This window comes from Belonocnema kinseyi, chromosome 9 (assembly GCF_010883055.1).
Source record: "Belonocnema kinseyi isolate 2016_QV_RU_SX_M_011 chromosome 9, B_treatae_v1, whole genome shotgun sequence".
Taxonomy (NCBI): Eukaryota; Metazoa; Arthropoda; class Insecta; order Hymenoptera; family Cynipidae; genus Belonocnema; species Belonocnema kinseyi.
The window spans coordinates 42,294,072-42,313,778 of NC_046665.1; the positions used below are offsets into that span (position 1 = coordinate 42,294,072).

The 19,707-nt window shown below is 31.2% G+C and overlaps 1 protein-coding gene across 2 annotated transcripts in view; it reads left to right on the forward strand.

Annotated features, from left to right (window-relative positions):
• Positions 1-19,707, forward strand: part of LOC117179844 (blood vessel epicardial substance-like) — a 153,094-nt gene that overhangs the window by 56,941 nt on the left and 76,446 nt on the right. For both annotated transcript variants that reach the window (XM_033371993.1, XM_033371992.1), the window contains exon 2: positions 8,077-8,172. The gene's annotated coding sequence lies outside the window, so the exon portion shown is untranslated. The remainder of the gene's footprint in view (positions 1-8,076; positions 8,173-19,707) is intronic.

The window sequence follows — 19,707 nt, forward strand, 5'->3', positions numbered from 1 at the left end:
TGAGGCCCATGCTCTTCATGCTTGCATCTAGTTTATTCAACATTCTTTGTAAGTCTTCGATAGACTCTGCCATAACAACTTTATCATCTGCGAACGCTAACCTACGTACCCTTACTGTTTGGAGATCCACGCCCCCTTCGTCGAAGAGAGCCATTCTTAAACACTTGTTCATAAATAATATAAATAACCATGAAGACATAACGCATCCTTGTCTAACTCCTTGGATAATATCGAAACAGTCCCTCAGTTTCCCATTCACTGTTACACTCGCTTTGCGACCTGTATATATTGTTTTTATAGCTTGTAGGATCCATCCATTGACTCCATACTCTTTCAGGACTTTCCAAAGTTTACTCCTATCTACCTTGTCAAAAGCTTTTTCTAGGTCAACAAATGCACAGAAAACTTTTTTTCCTACTCTCAAACTTTTGTCTGTTATTTGCCTTAAGCTAAATATTTGATCCGTACATGACCTTCCTGGCATAAACCCACTTTGGACTTCCCAAATCTTTACTTCTGTTATTTTCATTACCCTACGAATAAGTATTTTTGAATATATTTTACTTACGGTGCTTAATAAGCTAATCCCTCTGTAATTATTGCACTCGCTTTTATCTCCCTTTCTCTCGTATATTGGTACGATAATTGCTTTTTTCCAATCGTCTGGGACGTCTCCCATCTCGAAACATAAATTTATCAATTCGCACAGTCTATGGGGTATGCACGCGCCACCGTGTTTAAGCATTTCAACGTTAATACCGCCTACCCCGGCAGCCTTACCGTTTTTCAAGTTCTTAATTATATCCCTAACCTCAGTGACACAAACTTTCTCAATTGAGTTTTCCATCGCATCGTGTTCAACATCGCAGTTGTGGCGTCCTATAGCTTCATCTCCGAATTGTCTCCTGAAATAGTCTCTAAAAGCCTCTAGTATTCCGTCTGCATTATATACCATTTCCCCCCTACTATTTCTCATGTTGACAATTTCTGTACTTTTGTTTCCTTTCATTTTTTTATAAAGTAGTTTCCTGCTTCCTTCAAAGTCGTTTTGTATTTTTATCTCTTATTCTGCTCTAAATTGCTTGCTATATTGATGTCGATATTGAGAACCTATTTATCAATAACAATTTTCTCTCATACTATTGGAAAGACTTTCTCACTAAATTAATTTCACGCTCGGAGACTTTAAAAATATTCGAGAGGCATTTCGTATCACATCTTATTTTCTAGAACTCGGAAACATTTCGATTTTTTCTGGCGTACAAGACGATTCCCAGGACATTTCAGAGATTTAGTGTATGAACTAGAGATAAGTCCACTTTCGTCATATTTTCTCATCGAATGGTCGATTGTTCGAATATTGCAAGTCAACCTTAAACGAAAAATAAAAAGAAAACATACGATGGTCGGAGAAATTAAAACATGAAACAGTGCTGGTTTTTAAGAGGCTTAAAAAATGTATAAAAAATATTTGTCTGTAAAAATATATTTAAAAAGCAAAAGATGAAGTTTCATTTTTTGTCAACATAAATTTATTTTAACAAGCCCCGACAGTTCATGTGAAATGTTAAGAAAGTCTACGTGCTAACATATTTAAAAAATGATGTTATTATTGTCATAAAAATATATATTACTTCCAAGAAAAATGAAATCAATAAGTGCAATCCACTAATGGATGCTAATTCTCTTAACCATGTAAATTGAAGCCACAAACAAGTTGTCGTGAAACTCGAATAATCAATCAATTCCCTGTATCTTAAATTACAGGTCTTAGCTACATATAATTTTTAAAATCAAAGATCTATAGTTCTCATAAAAATACCCATTTTGAGAATATGAAATTTTCGTCTAATCATGTTTTAAAGGTCCATGTAAAAACGTTTCAAGAAAAGTATGTTTGTTTTAGTCAGAAATCAAATAAAAATTGAATTAACAATAGAGTGAAACTCTTCAATGGCCCTCCCTTCTATGGCCCATCCGAGAATTGAGGCCGCGCCACGGGTAGGTGTAACAGGAGCTGCAAGGGGGGTGCGGGATATGCGACTGTCACTCAGGCGAGCACTCAAGCATGAACAAACAAAAGCGGAGCGAGCTATAATGAGTTAGTTCCCACCCACCGTCAGCCCTAAAATTGGCGCTATAGAAGAGTTTCATTGTACTTTTTTTTTGTCCCTAGATATTGAATAGCATTTCAACGTTTTTGTAGTTATTAAAATTCTTGAAGGACGTTAACACGATAGTTATCGTGACTTGAGTAACTGAATTGAATGAAGTTCAGTTTGTGAATTTTTTATTGAAAAAACTATGTGATTCCTCCCACATAAATAGTCGAGCATTGTTTGGGATGTAAGATTGATTGGGTAACAGTAACAAAACGTCAGCATGAACAAGATGCTACCTTCATTATGATACAATGAACTTCTGTTACCTTTCCCTACAAAGTACAACTTTTAATTTGCTATTCACATGCACCAATTTCAAAGCTTCATTCAAGACTTTTTTCCCCTCTAACCAGGTCAAATTTTCATTTGAAATAGTATACATAAATTACAACTCAAAAGCAGGAAACGATCTAATTTACAATTTTAAACAAAATATTATGAATTATGTTATACAAATTATATCCAAGCACTGATATGATTTTCATCTTGGTTGTAGAAATAATTTGTTCTGTCATTTTCTTCTATAAATGATCTTGAAATTAGTTTTCATGTAAATTTTGCTTATTTAGATAACTAATTTTGATTATATTTTCCTCAATCTTATCTTTCATCACCTCGTGAAGGAAACTCGTAATCATCAGTGCGATTGAATCTATTATTAGGTTATCACTTGAAAACAGTTTGTGAAGTTAGGCTTACTCGAAATTACACAGTCTTAATCATGAGCGGGACCAAAATTAGGTTACAGCACTAGAAGATAAAACAATGTTGGAAGAATAAAATATACAGAAGAATAATTAAATGAAGAACAAAATATAATAAAACAATTGAAATCTGAAAGATCATTTGTATAATATAGGAAAGAAAATCAAATACTAAAATGAATCGAATTTTTTGAGTCAGGAATAAATGTAATTTCTATTTGCTATTATAAAATGCTGAAAATAATTGGGTTTTATCATTAAATATTACTTTTTACATATTTCTTTTCTAATAATACGGTCAAATTATAACGAAGTTTTACGATTACTGGGACCGTTACGATTACTGAGATATTTACTTTATTTTGGCATACCTAACAATTTGACATGTGCAAATTGGAATAATATGTACCAAACACATTATTAACGACAAATTTGCTCAAATTTGTTGACCCATGAGAAAATGTTGTTTAATTGTCAAAATCGTTGACGATTTGCCATTTTTTAGGAACAAATCCTGTTTTTTACTCGGCTCAAATGACTCGATTAATTTCAGCATTTTAATACTGTTGCCGTTTTTGTATGATGAAAAAAATAATCATTTTTGTAATAAAAGTAATTGCGAAATGGTTTTATAGTAATCTAAGCCATGAAAATATATATTGTGAAGTCATGTGCGGATGTAATAACTTTACACGTATTTATGTGCGTGTCGTGAAGAATTACGGACTTTATCGTAACTGAATGCACTGCAGTGTTCATTTATATTCATCCTGAATGTATCACATTACATTTATCGAGACCTTTCATTAGGATTAGACAACATGATTAAAAGCCTTTAGGCAATATTATTTCCTCGTTGAAAATGGATACCCTGCGACACATGTGATAACAATATAGTCATGTTTGGTCAAGAGAACAAGCCTCAGCAAGCCAAAAAAATGTTGGCACATTGACCATTTCTTTCCATTTTCCTGCTAAAATCTAGTAAAATTAAAGTCGATTTAAATATAAGAAATATTTTTGAAACGTAATGTCATGAAACATTTATTCAATGTTGTATGCTGCCTATAATAAAAGTATTAAAGGTATCTCACCTTTCAAATTTAAAAAACTGCCAAATTAGAGAGCTCTCAATTTATAAATAAGTTAGTACATTTTTAACTGTTAGTGGATTTGAAGGGTAATTTACCTAACCATTTTCATTCTTAAAAATTTGTTCGGTTGAGATGAACCTAAGGTTTTTAAAATTCAAAGTGATAAAATTTAACTATTTGCTAAATGAAAAATATAACATTAATAGCTGTTATTGGTTAGGGATTTTCCATTTTTAAATTGCACCTTTAAAAAAATTAATTTGTTCTAATTTTTTTTAATATTCTGACTGGATTAATTTATTTTTTTTTAATTATTTTTAACACTTTTTATCGCAAAAAACTTAAGCACGCAGACTGAAATTTTATAATTTAGAAATTATAAAAAATGGCTGAAAATCTCTTAAATTTACTATGAAATATATATGTAAAAAATCGAATATTATATCTGGACACTAAATTTACAAATAAATGTTTAACCTTCAGGTCAAGAGGTTAATCAATTCTAAAATCGGATGTACAAGCCTTCGTGAGATCTTTGAAATATTTATCAAATCTTTCGAAATCTTTAAAATATCTGTGAAATATTTGAAATTATATAAAATGTTTTTAAATATTTTGAAATTTTGTGAAATTTTTTTGAATCTTTTTGAATCTTTGTGAAATGTTTTTAAAATGTTTGAAATCTTTTGAAATCTTTTACTTTTGGTGTACATCCAAAACTTGAGTGGTCAACTCGTTGCAAGCAAAAAGATATTTCTAAACTTACAAATTATAAAACAGGGAGTTTTCGCTGCTCAAATGATATAGTGATTGTCCTGTGTTTCAACACTGCAGCCTTGGCAGCGACGCTGGCGCGGGTTCGAGTCCCGAAGCAGGAAGCGAAGCTGGATGTGTTTTCAGAAAGCTTCGTTTCTGTCCCGTAGTATACCACCCTGAAGATACTCTACAGTTTATCATTAACCCTATAGTACAGTCGCTAACGTCTCTGGCAGTTGATGCGACTATAAATATTCAATTAATACAAAAATTACAACAATTAAGGAAAAATAAGTATATCACATTATTGTATTTCACGTAGTAAGGATGCAAGCTCACTTATTCATATTTTTGTACATTCTCATAATTTATAATTGAGAAAGTATCAGAATCGTCCGAAATTGCATACCTTAGTTTTTAAACAGATATTTGCGTCCTGAGACATCGTGAAGCCGGAAAAAAGTTTTCGCGATGACCACTGTCTGGCCGGCCGTCCGACCGTCAGTAACATGATAAGTTTCGCAAAAATAAACAAAATAAATTGGACCTTCATACATTTTTTGGGTCCCTAAAGAAGGAACGACTTCGTTAACCAGCCTTGGAACTAAATCGGGGTAATAAAAGTGTAACCAGTCAAAGCCGCCTGAACTCTTTCCAATTGGAATACACATTATTGCACAATATAGTCGACTGAGTACCCGTGAACCGCGGCCCTTGCGAGGTGAAATTCGCAATCGCTCTCACTCGGCCCCCTAAGTAACTGCGTGGTCCAGAAATTCTAGGAATGACTAAACCGTGGGTGTCAAAATCGCGGTACTGATGTACTGTACAAAAATCAAAATCTCAAAGTTTAAACCAAGCAAAACAAAATACGGTTAAATATCTCAGTGAGGAATTGCAGCTTTTAAAATTTCCTACAACATTTCTTCTCAATCATTTTTTTAATGAACTTATTATTTTAGTTTTATTCAACGAAAATTCAATTTTTAAGCGCAACTACGCGAACTATGTAAAAAGCCTATAGAAAAAATAGCAGCTTTAAAAAAAATATAAAAACTTTTTTTTAAACCATTTTTCGCCAGAATTCGTCGTTTTTAATTTTCTTGTTGAAATTACTATGTGAAAATCGAAGATTCCAATATTTTACCAGAAGACGTGATATCTGTAAAAAATCAAGAAAGAAGACTTGAGGTTTTTTCAGAAAAGCTACAAATTTAGCTTTACCCATTTTTTGACAGAACTAAGAGTTCTTGTTTTGTTTGTCAAAAGGCTATGAAAAAATTCCTAGTTTTAACATACTAACGTGGTTGCGGAAGAAAGTCCTAAAAAGTAATTGTAGCTTTCAACTGCAAGGTGGGTCAGAAAATAAATATACATTTAAACATGCCTGTCGAAAATCGAGCGCAAAGCACGAGTTTTACCATGGAAATGTGTGCCTCAAAGCACTCTTTGCAAATCACTTTGCAAAATGTGCTAATCAAAGCACTTTTTGAAATCCAGACTATCAAAACGTTGCAAGCAGTTGAAAACTCAATTATGAAAAAAATGAAAATTATCCATTGTGGAATGCATGGAGAATCTCCATGGTGCAATGTTTTGATGCGATTTTCTAGTTCAATTTGATACTTTGGCATTTTGTGTTAGTCTGTACAGACAAAAAATAGGATTTAAAGAAGATTGTTTCTAAAATATTTTTAAAACTAGTTTATTCACGCATTACGAGTTCAAAAAATAAATATCTAAAAGCGAAGCGGGATATCCGGCATACGCGAGCCCTAGGCGCACTCAAACTTGCGAGTTGCGCGCGATTATAATGTGCCCGAGTGGGCAGGTTTTTAAATCCATATGTCTTTCAAAAATGCTGTAACTTAAATTTTTGCCAGCATTTCATTTAAATTTTTCGCGAAACGTGCCCGAATTCCACAAATATAAATAACATATATTTTGACGTTTAAACCTTTGCCCAGAATTTGTATATATTTTTTTTCCTGTCATTGTCCCCAATCTATGTTGCCTTACTTGCCCCTTTTGTAGTTTTTTTTCATATGAAATAAGTTGCACTGATGGGATTTTCGTAGGGTGCATTATCACTACAAGGTATAGATGAACGGGTGAATGGATCGTCGAGACTTCCTGTTTATTGACATGAGACGTAATCCGACGATCTGCTATACTATCAACTCTTCAATCTCTTCCAGCCACCTTTAAAATGAACTGCCAAGCAAAAACGTTAGTGTGGGATAGCGTAATCTCTTGGCACTGTAAAACTACAATCCGCACTTTAGCGTATCGACATAACTATTAATTTACGTACATTTCGTTGGCACGTTCATTTGACAATCCATATTTGGTCACTGACCAAATTATTCCCTCCGCTAATAATGTCAAATTGAATCTATCTATAGAAAGCACGCAAATTATCCGTTTTCATCGAAAATAATATAATTTTATGACATACAAAAAAGTGTCACGCTGAATTCCTGATTTATGATAAATTCACTCGACAAATTATCGCTCAGAGAAAATATATTCAGATGGAGAAATAATTAACGGACCTTAAAATTAAAGTATTGAATTCTACAAGAGCCGATATTTCCAAAATTTATTTCTTGTGAAAATTCTAAAAAATTTCTTGATTCTGGAGATTATTTTACTTTACAATTTACCTTGAGTATTTCATTTAATGACTTCGCTATTTCGTTGGAATTTAAATAGCTGGCTAGAATACGGTTTATCTATGTATATTTAGATAATCTTAGAAACTCTGTCCTTCTTATCTATTTTCCCCTAAATTTAAATTTTTAATTAAATTACTAAGTAAAATTAAATTGCATGGAAATTATTCTTTTCTGTATTTGATTCAAGCAGGAAAGATTTAATTCAATGTATTACATTTTAATTGTTATTATATATACAATTTTCTTATTCGTAGTTGATTCTAAAACAAAAATGTAGCTTTAAAAATAATGATCAATGCAAGTAATGGATTTGTACACGTCGAGGTCGAGTTGGGGTATCAGTAAGTTACATTGTCTATCGTTAGATGACCAGAAAGTTATCAGTTGGCGGTAATAGTACCTGTACGTAGGAGTAATTTATTATACGCGTTCAATTTATCGTTCTAGGATTTTCCACAAATTACGCAATGGATACTCGATTATTATACAATTAACTCCTAATATCCCATTTTTTAATAATAATAATTACAGGTCCCATAACTTTTCAAATAATCTTTTAATTTATAAAATTTGTTAACAAGTTTTTAAAAGATTTTTGTCCTTTAATTGAAATTTTTTTCAATTAAAAATTTCATTTTTAATTTAAATTGTATTACAATTTACTTCTAATTTTTGTTTGCAGTAATCAATTGATCGCGAAAGGCAAGAAAATCCTGCAGTCCCTATCTTTTACGATTGAAGATTTTAATCCGGTGGTTTCCGCTGATAATAAGCACAGGTGAGTCTTATGTATTTTTACATTCTCATCTCAATGAGAAGGTATTGGTTTTATTTGAAAAAATACTTTCGCAGATTCTAACAAATGTCTACTTTTTGAGGACTCTTGACTCAGAAAAAATAGCTTTTAGGTACGTCGGTTTCTGCCTGTCGTTGCGTCATCGTTGTCGCAGTATGTATAAACACCCTAACAATTCAAGAAATTATCCGATTGTATTGCAATTTGGCAGACTTTTTAAGGGTGTGAAAAGAAAGAACAAGTTCGTTAGCCAGACATTTTGGATAGAAATTCGAAAAGCTATTCATAGTACTTAGAAAGTTAAACATTGTATCCTTCTGGCTTTTTTGATAAAAAAAAATAGGGGAACGTAAATCAAAACGGGACGATTTTGCTTTCGGATTTTTTTCTCATACCAAAATACTTTTTCCGCATTCAACATTATATAGGTACCTTAAATCAGTCCATAATGTACCTACTAAAAAATTGGAATTAAAAAAATGCCATGTTCTACTTTTTTGTTCATTAGAAAAAAAAAACTTTTTCGTCCTTTTTCCCCTTACACGAGGAAAACGGGATGCTTTGTAAAATAAAATTTGAAACGTATAATGAACATAATAAACATTTTTAAAGGAAACAAATTAGTAGTACAGTCACAAGAACTTATTGCAACAAGTCTTATTGTGCATTTCTTATATAAATATGACCAAAATCAGTCCTTACCAAATACGCGGACATGAATTTCATCTCCGTCCTCATTGTCGAAACCTGTATAACATTGATAAGCCTAACTGCCACACGAACTGAATTGGACCAAACTGGATATGATCAAAAAATCGTAACATTCCAAATTCTGCTCCGTTCTGCCCCCAAAGTACTTTTTCCAATATGACTCCCGAAAATCGCGAGAATACTCGCAATCAATAACGCCTCGACGCAAAAGAGGGGCTATTATGTGCACAACCAAATGGTGCTGAAGCGATTATAATTGTTACAAACATTTTTATTACTTACGTGTGTTTGAAAATAAGTCGAAATTATAAATGGCCACGAAAACGGTCTATGCGACTCATAACTTGAAAGATATCGTCAAAGTTATAACTAATTGGTATGGCAAATCTCAGGTACGATTCGAAACGAAATTCCTACCATTTTTGGTAGTTGGCATCATAGGTGATATAATTATTGTTTCGTTTTGCCCCTGTCGTCATTTTCCCCCATATTCAATATGAAATAAACAATATGAAAAAGAGACAAGAAAAGAAAAATGTTTTTTTAAGCCCTATAAGATAATTATAACAACTTTTTTAATTTTCTTGAAAAATTGAAAATTCTTTGTTTGATCGCGCTAAAAGAATGATCAATAAAAAATTCCAGTTTGCAGTTAAACTATTCAACCTAGGGAAAAAGATGAATCGACACAAATTATGCTTTCAAGAAAGATCAACAAATTTGTTATTGATTACTTTTTGATTGGATGCGTAGTCTTTGTTTTAATCGTAAAAACAGTATTAAAAATAAAAATTTAAATTTTTTAGAAAAATGAATAAGCTACGAAAAAATGAATAGACAAAATTTTTTCAGCCGAAAAAGAACTACAAATTTTTCATTAATAATTTTTTCATCGGCCACGTAGTTTTTGTTTTTGCTGTAATAAAATAAGATTAATAGTAAAAAATTACATTTTGGAAAAACCACACAAGATATGGAAAAAATTAAGGTATAGAAAAGAAGCCCATAGTGCAATAAAGTGTTAATTAACAAAATGGTTTTCCTTTTGCAGGATACGCACTTTTTGAATTATAAAAAAAAGACAGTGAAAGCATATCTGTTTACATATAAATGTATACTATGACTTGTTATCATGTACATTTATTGAAATTATACATTTATTTGGGTAGCTGAGAATAAAAATTAGTGCAAAATAAAAAAAAAATATTAAAGTAAATATGAAAAATATTATTCGCATGTTATTTTCTAATATTTAAGAAAGCATTCCCAGACTGAGGTACGGAAATAAATGTAATATTTATTTGATGTAATAGATCCCGCTTCAGTCTCTCCCAAACCTCAATATTTCCCAAACTTTCAACTCGAAATTTGCTCATCCGTGTAAACGTGAAGTTGATGAAAAAAAATTAATAAGGTAGTAATCGCACAAATTTTGAAACTGAAAATTGTTTTTAAAAATTACAAACTCCTAATTACATATAATACAATATGATTTCACTATTCCATATATTTGGTTAATTGAGTTCAATATCTTTTTGCTAAACATACTTTTCAAATATTCATAATGCTTACCTCGAAGCTCTAGTATTTAAAGTTATTTAAATATAGCGGCTGATAGTATGGTTATTTCTTAATTCGTTGCACAAGGATTTTTTTCTTTATTTGTTACATAATGTAGTTGTCAACCTTTTCCTTAATTTGGATACTCTGGGTTTTTTTATGATGCAAAATAAATTAATTATGATACTTCATCGGAGCGAGGTAACATGATAGCAGAAGTGTTTGTAAAAATCAAATTGCATTGGAATGAATTATGTGTATAATGTGTATAATGTATAATGTGTATAATGTATAATGTCGTTAAAAATAAAAAAAATGGCCTCTTCCAATTAAAAAAAAAAACTGTATCTCTTTCAAATCAATAAAAACTTCACAAATATAAAATGTACTGCCAATTTAACCAAAATTATAAGTTTATCATTTCAAGGTTGATAAAAATGTTAAAAATACAATACTTTACATTTTTCCACACAATAAAAATGTGAACCTAAAAAAGTTCCTCTCGCAATTGCAAAGAAATTAAATACCATTCAAAGCTTTCTATTTCAAACGATTCAGTTTTCAAATTGTTCACTTTTGAATATTTGATGTATAATTGCCCATTCAGCTATTTTTTTAATTAACAATTTTCGAACTGAATGGGTTAAAAATTAAATATTATCGACTGAAACAATATTCAAAAAGGATTTTAAATTAAATAAAATCGTTTAATTAATGAATGTATTAATTTTAAGTTATTTCTATATTAAAATTATTTTATAAAGTTTGAATCGGCACATTTCAATTTGCTTAATTATTGGGGCTTTTGTATTGAAAAAGTTGAATTTTTAACGTCAAAATCTGTAAATTGTGTATTTTAGAACTGATTTAGAATCATATTGTAAAATAATTTTTATACAACTTTGAAAACTCGAAATACAGTTTAGTTTTGAAAACTATTAATTAATTTATATTGTTTTATTTTTAAATCCTTCAAGTTAAAAATTTACGTTTAAAAATTATGACATAAAATCAAAAAATTATCAAGTAAAAGATTTTTGAGTCAGCCTTGTAAAGAAAATGATGTATAGGAATGAAAGCAGTTAACAACTAAACTTAACATTTAAAAAAAAGTTGAAATCGACTTTATTTTTAATTGAAATATATTATGTGATATTTGTGATATTCCAAGTGAGTTGATAAATGGTTCTTATAAAAATTTCTGAAATTCCTTGTAAATCAATAAATTCAGTATCATACTCATTTCCCAGCTTTTTCAGATTTAAAAAAATTCCCGGGCATTTCCCGGTTTTCCATCCAGCGACTACCCCACAAATAATAAGTTAGCAAAGCAAATATACGTTCCATTTTTAAAAGCTTAAAATTAAGTTGCAAATTCAGAATATGGAGGTTCACGTTGCCATATTTATTATTTCATTTTAATTACTTTAAACAATAAATAATTATTTTTTCATCTTAATTTCGAAGGGAAATATTAAAAATTTTTGTCTGATATAATTGGACATTTTTCAGGAGGTTCGAACAGAATTTCTTCCTGAATATATTTTACTGAAAATATGAATATGTTAAATATGCTCCGAATTTTAAGCAACTATTAAAAAATTAAAAAGAAATGTATAACAAAAAATAAGGAAGCTCATTTTTCTCGTAGGATTAAGTAGGTTAGAGTTCAATATATTAGAGGCACTTTTTGTTAATAGTTGGATTTTATTTAGTGGTAATTATAACTTCCCTAAAAGCTTGTACCATTATGGAATTTGTTGTCCTTCTATAAAGTTACTTTCATAAATTCAGTAACATTATATGATTTTGTATATAAAAATTTTATTGTTCCTACACAGTCATATATTTATAAGGACTAAGAAAAAGATTATTCATAATTAACTCGCGTAATTGTCCCATCCTTATTATAGTGGTCTAGAAAATATCCTTATTTTTTTCTTCTGAAATGGCTCGATGTCTAAAAATTGTTCCTTTTCGTGTTAAATGTCCACTGTATATTGGCAAAGTTAAAAAATTAAGGTATCTCTTAAGCCCATGATTTGCAAACAATTGCTTACGTTATTTTAGTTTCCGCTGTTAATGGTTTCTTTTTACATTAGAATAGGAAAAGGATGAAATGCATATGTACTGAAGTAAGATTATAAATTAATAGTTGCAATTAAGAAAGCAATTTTGTGCAAAAATTGACTTAAGAGATCCCTAAATATTTTTTTATAAATAATGACAATATTCAGGAGACGTTTTGTCACCAAAAGGAAGAATTTGTAGGGCAAACATTTTAGAAAAAAGCTTTTTTTTTTGGACCACGCTTCATTTATTCCTATTTTTTAACCACTTTTAATAAACTTAGTTAACTACCATTTAAACATTCACAAATTGACAACGGTAGTTTTTTTAAGGTATTATGTAGTACTTTTTAAGGGATGTAGGGTCAGAATTGCTTTAAAGAATGTGATATTTAATACTTGAATGGCTCATTATTCAGGAAAATAATACCTTGGGAAAATCTATATATACCTGGCAACATCCTAGAATTGTCAGGGAATTTTTTTACAGAATTTGAGTAGACAACCTGAGATAATTCTAAGCATAATATTTTTGAATGTTTGTATTGATATTTTTCAAGATATTAAATATATAAAAAGAATAAACCGATTATTAGTATAAATTACTGTGATTCTTTTTCAAATGAGCTAATAATTACTCTTCCATTTTATGAAATAAAAAAACCTAAAACTCCAGAACTGTCGCTTAATACATAAAAATATATTTTTTAAATTATTCTCTCTGGCTGGCCTTTGGTATATTTTTGAGTGTCTCAAACTAAAGATCAAGTCCTTTAGCAAGCCATTTTGGATAAAAAATCAAAAAGTGAACGCATTGGAAACATTTTTTAAACAAATTTTTTTCAACATTCAAACATTCTCTGTACGGATCTATACAGTATTCAAAAAGAAGAACAATTTATCCTGATGATGATTCGAAACTTCAAGCACATTCAAAATACGGAAAAAGACGAGAAGACAGCAATTATGCATTTGAAAAAGATGTATAAATTTGTGAAGAATCGCTTTTGAATAGGGTGCGAAGTTTTTATTTTAATCGGGAAAAACATAATAATGAAAAGTAAAAAAGTAAAATAAAATCCGCCTGCTGCGTGGAAAAATTCTCATCACAACTTTCGTCTTTTAATGTCTTGTTTCTCTCGTGTGTGGGTTTTCAAAAAATTAATTTTTTTATGCTTAATAAAATGGCAAATCAGAAATTGTACTTTTTCATTTAACAATTTCACAGCATTTGAAAGATTCCGAAATCTCTAAATGTATTTTCAATGTTTGTGTGTGTTTGTGGGTGGGTGTGAGTCTGTGGGTGTGTGAAAAATAGATAATTAAGTCTGAAATTAAGCACCTGAAATTTTTGACCTAGCACTATAAGTTTCTCACAGGTAGTGATGCGTTTCTCTCGTTTAGTATATAAGGACCAAAAGAATCAAGAGTCTCAGCTAAATGCGTGCGAGTTATAGATATAAGATACACGGGAAAAAAATTCTTGAGGCGAACGAGTTTAGTTAGAAGAGTTACAAATTTAATTACTTTATGTAAATTGTTCTCGTAAATCAGGAATTTGGACAAAATTGTATTATCTTCAGATTAGAAAAAAAATTTAGTTGTTATAGAAATATATTAACTTACAGTAGCCAATTTTTCGTCTGGTATCGCGAAAATGAATTTCCCTGAAATCCGTGTAATGCATTTGGAGGTCAAGTTTGTTGTTTTTATCGCGTTTCTTGATATTTCAATATAATTATCGCCTACAATCGAAAAACATTTAAATTATTATTACTGCATCATAAACTTCATTTAATATTAACATTCGCCCACATTTTAAGTGGTAAAAAGCGTTTAATTGTCCAAATTAAATCTCAAATGTCACTGCTCCCGATTAGACCGTCGCCATTTTATTTCGCTGCTCCCATAATGCACCGGTGCTCTTCCGATAATTTGCTTCAGACACCTATTCTTAATATCCCTATTATAGCTATACTTATTAGGGGTTTGACTATACGATATCCCTGGTATATGGAAAATGGTCAAGGATATTCATTTTCGCTGATCCAGGGATCTTTCTAAAGTCCTTCGTTCGCTTTCAGATAAATGTTTGGCTATAATACGGAATAATATCCCTGTCACAGCTCAATTTTTTTTACCGTGTAGGTGTATATATGCGTATAGGTATTAATTAAATCTTCGTAAACAAACCTACTGTAGCCAGCGAGAGACCATCACAAGCGTATACACACATATATATTAAGAAGCATATGAAGTCCATTTAATAGTGTGCGTTCGTACACTTCTCTCCGTCTTTCTTTTTGCCATGCGCCAGCGTGAAACATAACATCACGTGACCCCCATTTTTCTTATAGTGGTTTAGAAAGATTGTAAGTCGTTCGTAACGAAATGTACCCCATTCTGTTTCACTTCTTTTAAAGCACTATACTAATCTTCGTTATTCGAATCAATTACAAAATTTAATACAGCGACTTAGAAATACTGTAATTTTTTTATGTAAGAGTCAAAATTCGTACAAATTATTCTAATCAAAGATATTAGTCTGCATTTTCATAATCACTATTCGACTTTTTCTAACCGAACCTCGATTATCCCTAAATTCGTAAAGAAATATTAATATCCAAAGTCTCTCCGTGTACATACCATCTTTATTTAGAAACACAGAAAATCGTCGATCCGCCAAAGAACACCAAAAACGATGTTCAATTATGTTGCAACAAATTTGAGCCGCACATATTCATTATGAGAATCTAGGGGAAACTCAGCATTTTGAGATTGTTTTTTCTCATGCAGAACAACATGAACTGTTGTCTGCAAACTGTCAGTCAGGTATGTTATAAGTTATATATGTAGAGGGACATGACTTTTTCTACACATGCCGGCTTTAGTTCAAATGTCGACGGCCATAAGTAACCTAACATTTGGAAGTTGCATTAGAAATTTATCATTTTATTCTAAGTGACTAGTACGCACTGTTAAATGAAAGAAAGTTGAATACACAGTAAAAAGAAAGTGTCAATGAAGCACCAATATCAGAGCACCATATACCTGCAACAAAAGTTACCTTTGCGGTGTGAATTCTGCACCGTAATATAGGGCACAGATTTCCAATTATTTGGGGTACGAAGTACCTACTACTTTGGGTACAACGTGTCCGCTTCTTGGGGTACAAAATAAAAAACGTCATTATCGACGCATACCCTACGCGCTCGTAACTTCTTAAATACATTTCAAGATTTGAAATAACCATGTCTAAATGCATTGTTTATTATTTTGACATATTTGCTGATTGTATGTCATGGTCATTGAAGTTTAGCAGGTGCGTTGTTCGCACTTTGTAAAACTAAGCCATTAGGTATTTCAGATTAGGTGGGGATAGCCAAGATGTCTGCACGCTGAGGGGCAAACAATAATACCAAATACATGGGACTAAACTTTATTTTTATAATAACTTGGAAAATACTTATTTTTCATGATAAATGTATTCAGACTATTTAACTATTTAATAACTATTTGATTAAATAATAAAATTGATATGTTTTTTGGTACTGTGAAAAATATTTTTTTCTCAAGCTATAAACTAAATTTGCATCCTCTGGGATTTGTATTATTGCTTGGCCCTCATTATACAGACATCTTGACAGCTGACGTCACAACTTGAAATACTTAATATTAGAAATCTCAAGGCATATATAACTAGATGGAACCAGGCAATGGCAGAGTTATTGACAAAATAAAAGAGACAGACTACGAGTTCGCGGGATAAGTTATCTCTCTCGCGCAGCGATCTGATTGGCTGTTTACCGCTTCCCTCTAAATTAAGGTTAAATAGTTTACATATATGAGCAAGTAAAGAGCTATTTTTGGAGCAAAATTGAAAAGACCAATCATGTTGCTGTGCGAGAGAGATCTTATCGCCCAGTCAGTGGTGCCAGAACGCGTATATCTCTGGCATGCGCAGTAGTTATTCCTGTGTGTTTTTAGGTTATGTGAGGCCATGTGTCAATTTAAAAATACACAAGACTCACTACTGCGAATGCTTGAGATATCCGCGTTTGCTCACATTATAACTTTTTATCTTGAATAATTCGTACCTTAATAAGAATACATAGTGGGACATAGGCATGTTAAGGTTACTAGAAAAGTAAAGCATATTGATGCTAAATTCCCCACGCATGAAGTTGTCCGATATTTAAGGTGAAAAGGTACTTCTATACGCGTAATAATAGCATCCTCCGATTTAACTGAATCTAAAAAAAACATTAGGAAAACCTACAAATTCAATTTGATCAAAATAAAACTATTTGATCAAATTTTCTATTACTAGACATTAATCTACAAAATTTAAAATATATTTCAAAGCATTACTTTATTATTAAAGTTGAATATTATGATAACATTTTAACATTATTATTATTTATAATAATAAGTTTAACTTCATTAATTAAAAAAAATACTTATTTAAATTAGAATTAACAATACGGGAACTGAATCTACAATTATTTAGGGGATATAAAACTATACAGAACCTCGATTTGAACTTCTCGCAAGCAAAATACGTAAATTTATATTTATAACTCGAGCGTTTAACCTTTTTTGGCAATAAATAATGCCTTAAAAAATATAATAAAAATTCTAAACATTCATGCGTTAGAAAGAGACATTCGATAAACTAGATTAGTGGGCATCGGAATTCCACCCCTGGTGATTTCAATCATGCTCATACCTCAAAGCCTATAAATTTCACAAAGTGGAATCCGCATACCTTCAACTTTTCTAGGACCATGTCATGCTTGACAACAGCTGCCAAAATTTCAAAACAGAAACACCTGACCTTCCGTACCCCCACCTTGTGGCTATTTCGTACCCTACCTACTCGGTATGTATCGTACCCCAAGTTTGAGAGATATCTGAATCCCTACCGAGGTACAGTGAACACCGTTATAATTTTACCTGCAACAAAGTATACCCCCAAGTTTTTATTGTGAATTAGGTAAATATTATTGCAATTAGTTTCCTTATTCACAATTATTTAGTCTGATATCGCAAAGCGAATATTTTCTGTGACAGGTGTCCAGGTGGCTGACAGCGCGGATCAGCACTCCACAACTCGGCATGAACCAAAATTCAGTCTCCAAATGATATATTCCTCTAGATGCCCAAATGTGCAACTACGTTCAGAGGAATAAATTTGAGACTGAAAATTCTCTCAAATGCTCATTGGAAGACCAATGAAATTTGAGCTACAACAAATTTAACACCAGCATTTTTCTGTGAAATCGTAATTATTTAGAGTAATTTAATCTAATTTAAGCTTTTGAAATTAAAAGTAAATGAACGAATGCATTTGAAATCGTGCATACAGACCATGCTTAAGTCACAGAATCATTTGTGATTTATATATCTTTATTTCGAAAGGGGAAAAGACGACACGTATCTATTACTTAATAAACAATTCATTATGATATCTTCTTTTCCCTTATTTCGAACAGATGTAAGAGAAATAGATACGGCGGTCATTAATAAGTCACATAATGCACTAAATGGCTGTAATTAGAAAATTTTTCATGTCTGATCAATTTTTCTCTTGTGACAAAGTTTCGCCAATAACCAATAAAGCTTTAAATCCATTAATTGTTCTGTCGACAATAAACATGCATATAGGAAGCTTTCACATTCCACAAAAACTGTGGGTATTCTCTTCCAGTTTCCAATTCCGTAGCATTTTTCACGCGCCAAGGGAATCTGCACTGTGGATAGGTGCACGTGATATGCAAGGCAAAGTGGGTGAAAATTGTTATCGAAGGTGAAAGAATTTCGAGTTTAGAATACAAAATGCGTTTTTCTTTATTTCCTTTGCATATAATGCAAAAGTAGTTAAAATAGGAGAACACACGAAAGTAGTGTGGTGTTTTATTGAAAAGACGATGTTAACATGGAATTGTGATCGGTTTGATTTATTCATCGATATTTCGTTTTACCCCTGTATAAAAAGATGAATCCCTCAAGGCCTCAAAATCCATCTAGTTAGGATAAAGTATGTGCGGTACATGTTTTGTGTCACTTAAAAAAAAAGTTATAGGGGAAAGATAAATGACGTGGAAGGTCGACTTCTATGATTGATATCGGCGACAATGCTCGAATCCCATATACATCATGTGATGAAAACTTCAGGGCGCAGCAACACTTTGACATTGGATATGTAAGTTAAAATGGAAAAAAGTCGAAACAAGTAGGTTGTCTAAAGAGCTTTCCATTTTTATTTTTTATTGAAACTGAAAATCGTTAAAGTGAGTTGAAATGCGATCAAGCTAACAAATTACAATCAAAGATTAAAAATTAAAATTAATGTGCTTCAATCTCTTTTTAGAATTAATCCTTAATCCTAAACAGTTTTAATCTTGAATTTGGAAAGATTTAAATGAATCAAGAAAGTTTAATCGCTTTTTAATTTGACTGTAGAGTGGAAAGCCTGTTAGTTGAAGAACATCCGCAGCTTGTTTTTCCTTAAAATTGATAACTAGTAATATTAAGTATTTTTCTCGGGCTTCGAAAGCGAAAAAGCGTGAAATGTCTCATTTGAACTTCCGCAATTGAATATTAGAAACGGAACGCAAAACGGGACTGTATAAAGTCTCGCTTACGGCTGTTTTTTTCATTATTTATAAATCATAATATGTATATATGCATCAGTGAGCACATTGGATATTGGAAAGGTACCAAAAAGACGAGAACGTTTATTTGACCTCTGTTTAATCTGTTAAGCCAAAAAGGATAATGATGAAAGTATAAAAATCTTTTTAGATAATAAGTTCATAATTAATCAATTACAATCTAAAAATCGATACAAATCCGCACAAAAATATCTGCAGTATCAGACAATACCATTATAAGTTCTTGAATACCTATTCTAAAACTTTAGACATTGACATTTCGAAACAACATAATTTCCAAACTGCCCAAAATATATTTTTTAATTAAAGCTAACACAAGAGAGTATAAAAACATTAAACCAAGAGATCAAGGCAAGTATTTGTGATGTATATTAATTTCACTCGTTACTAAAGGTCGGTTGAAAAGCCATGCGACTATGATAAAACATACAAATTTCATGAATCTTTTAATGGTATATACAGAACAGATGAAAATATTTTTTAAATTGAGAAAAATTACT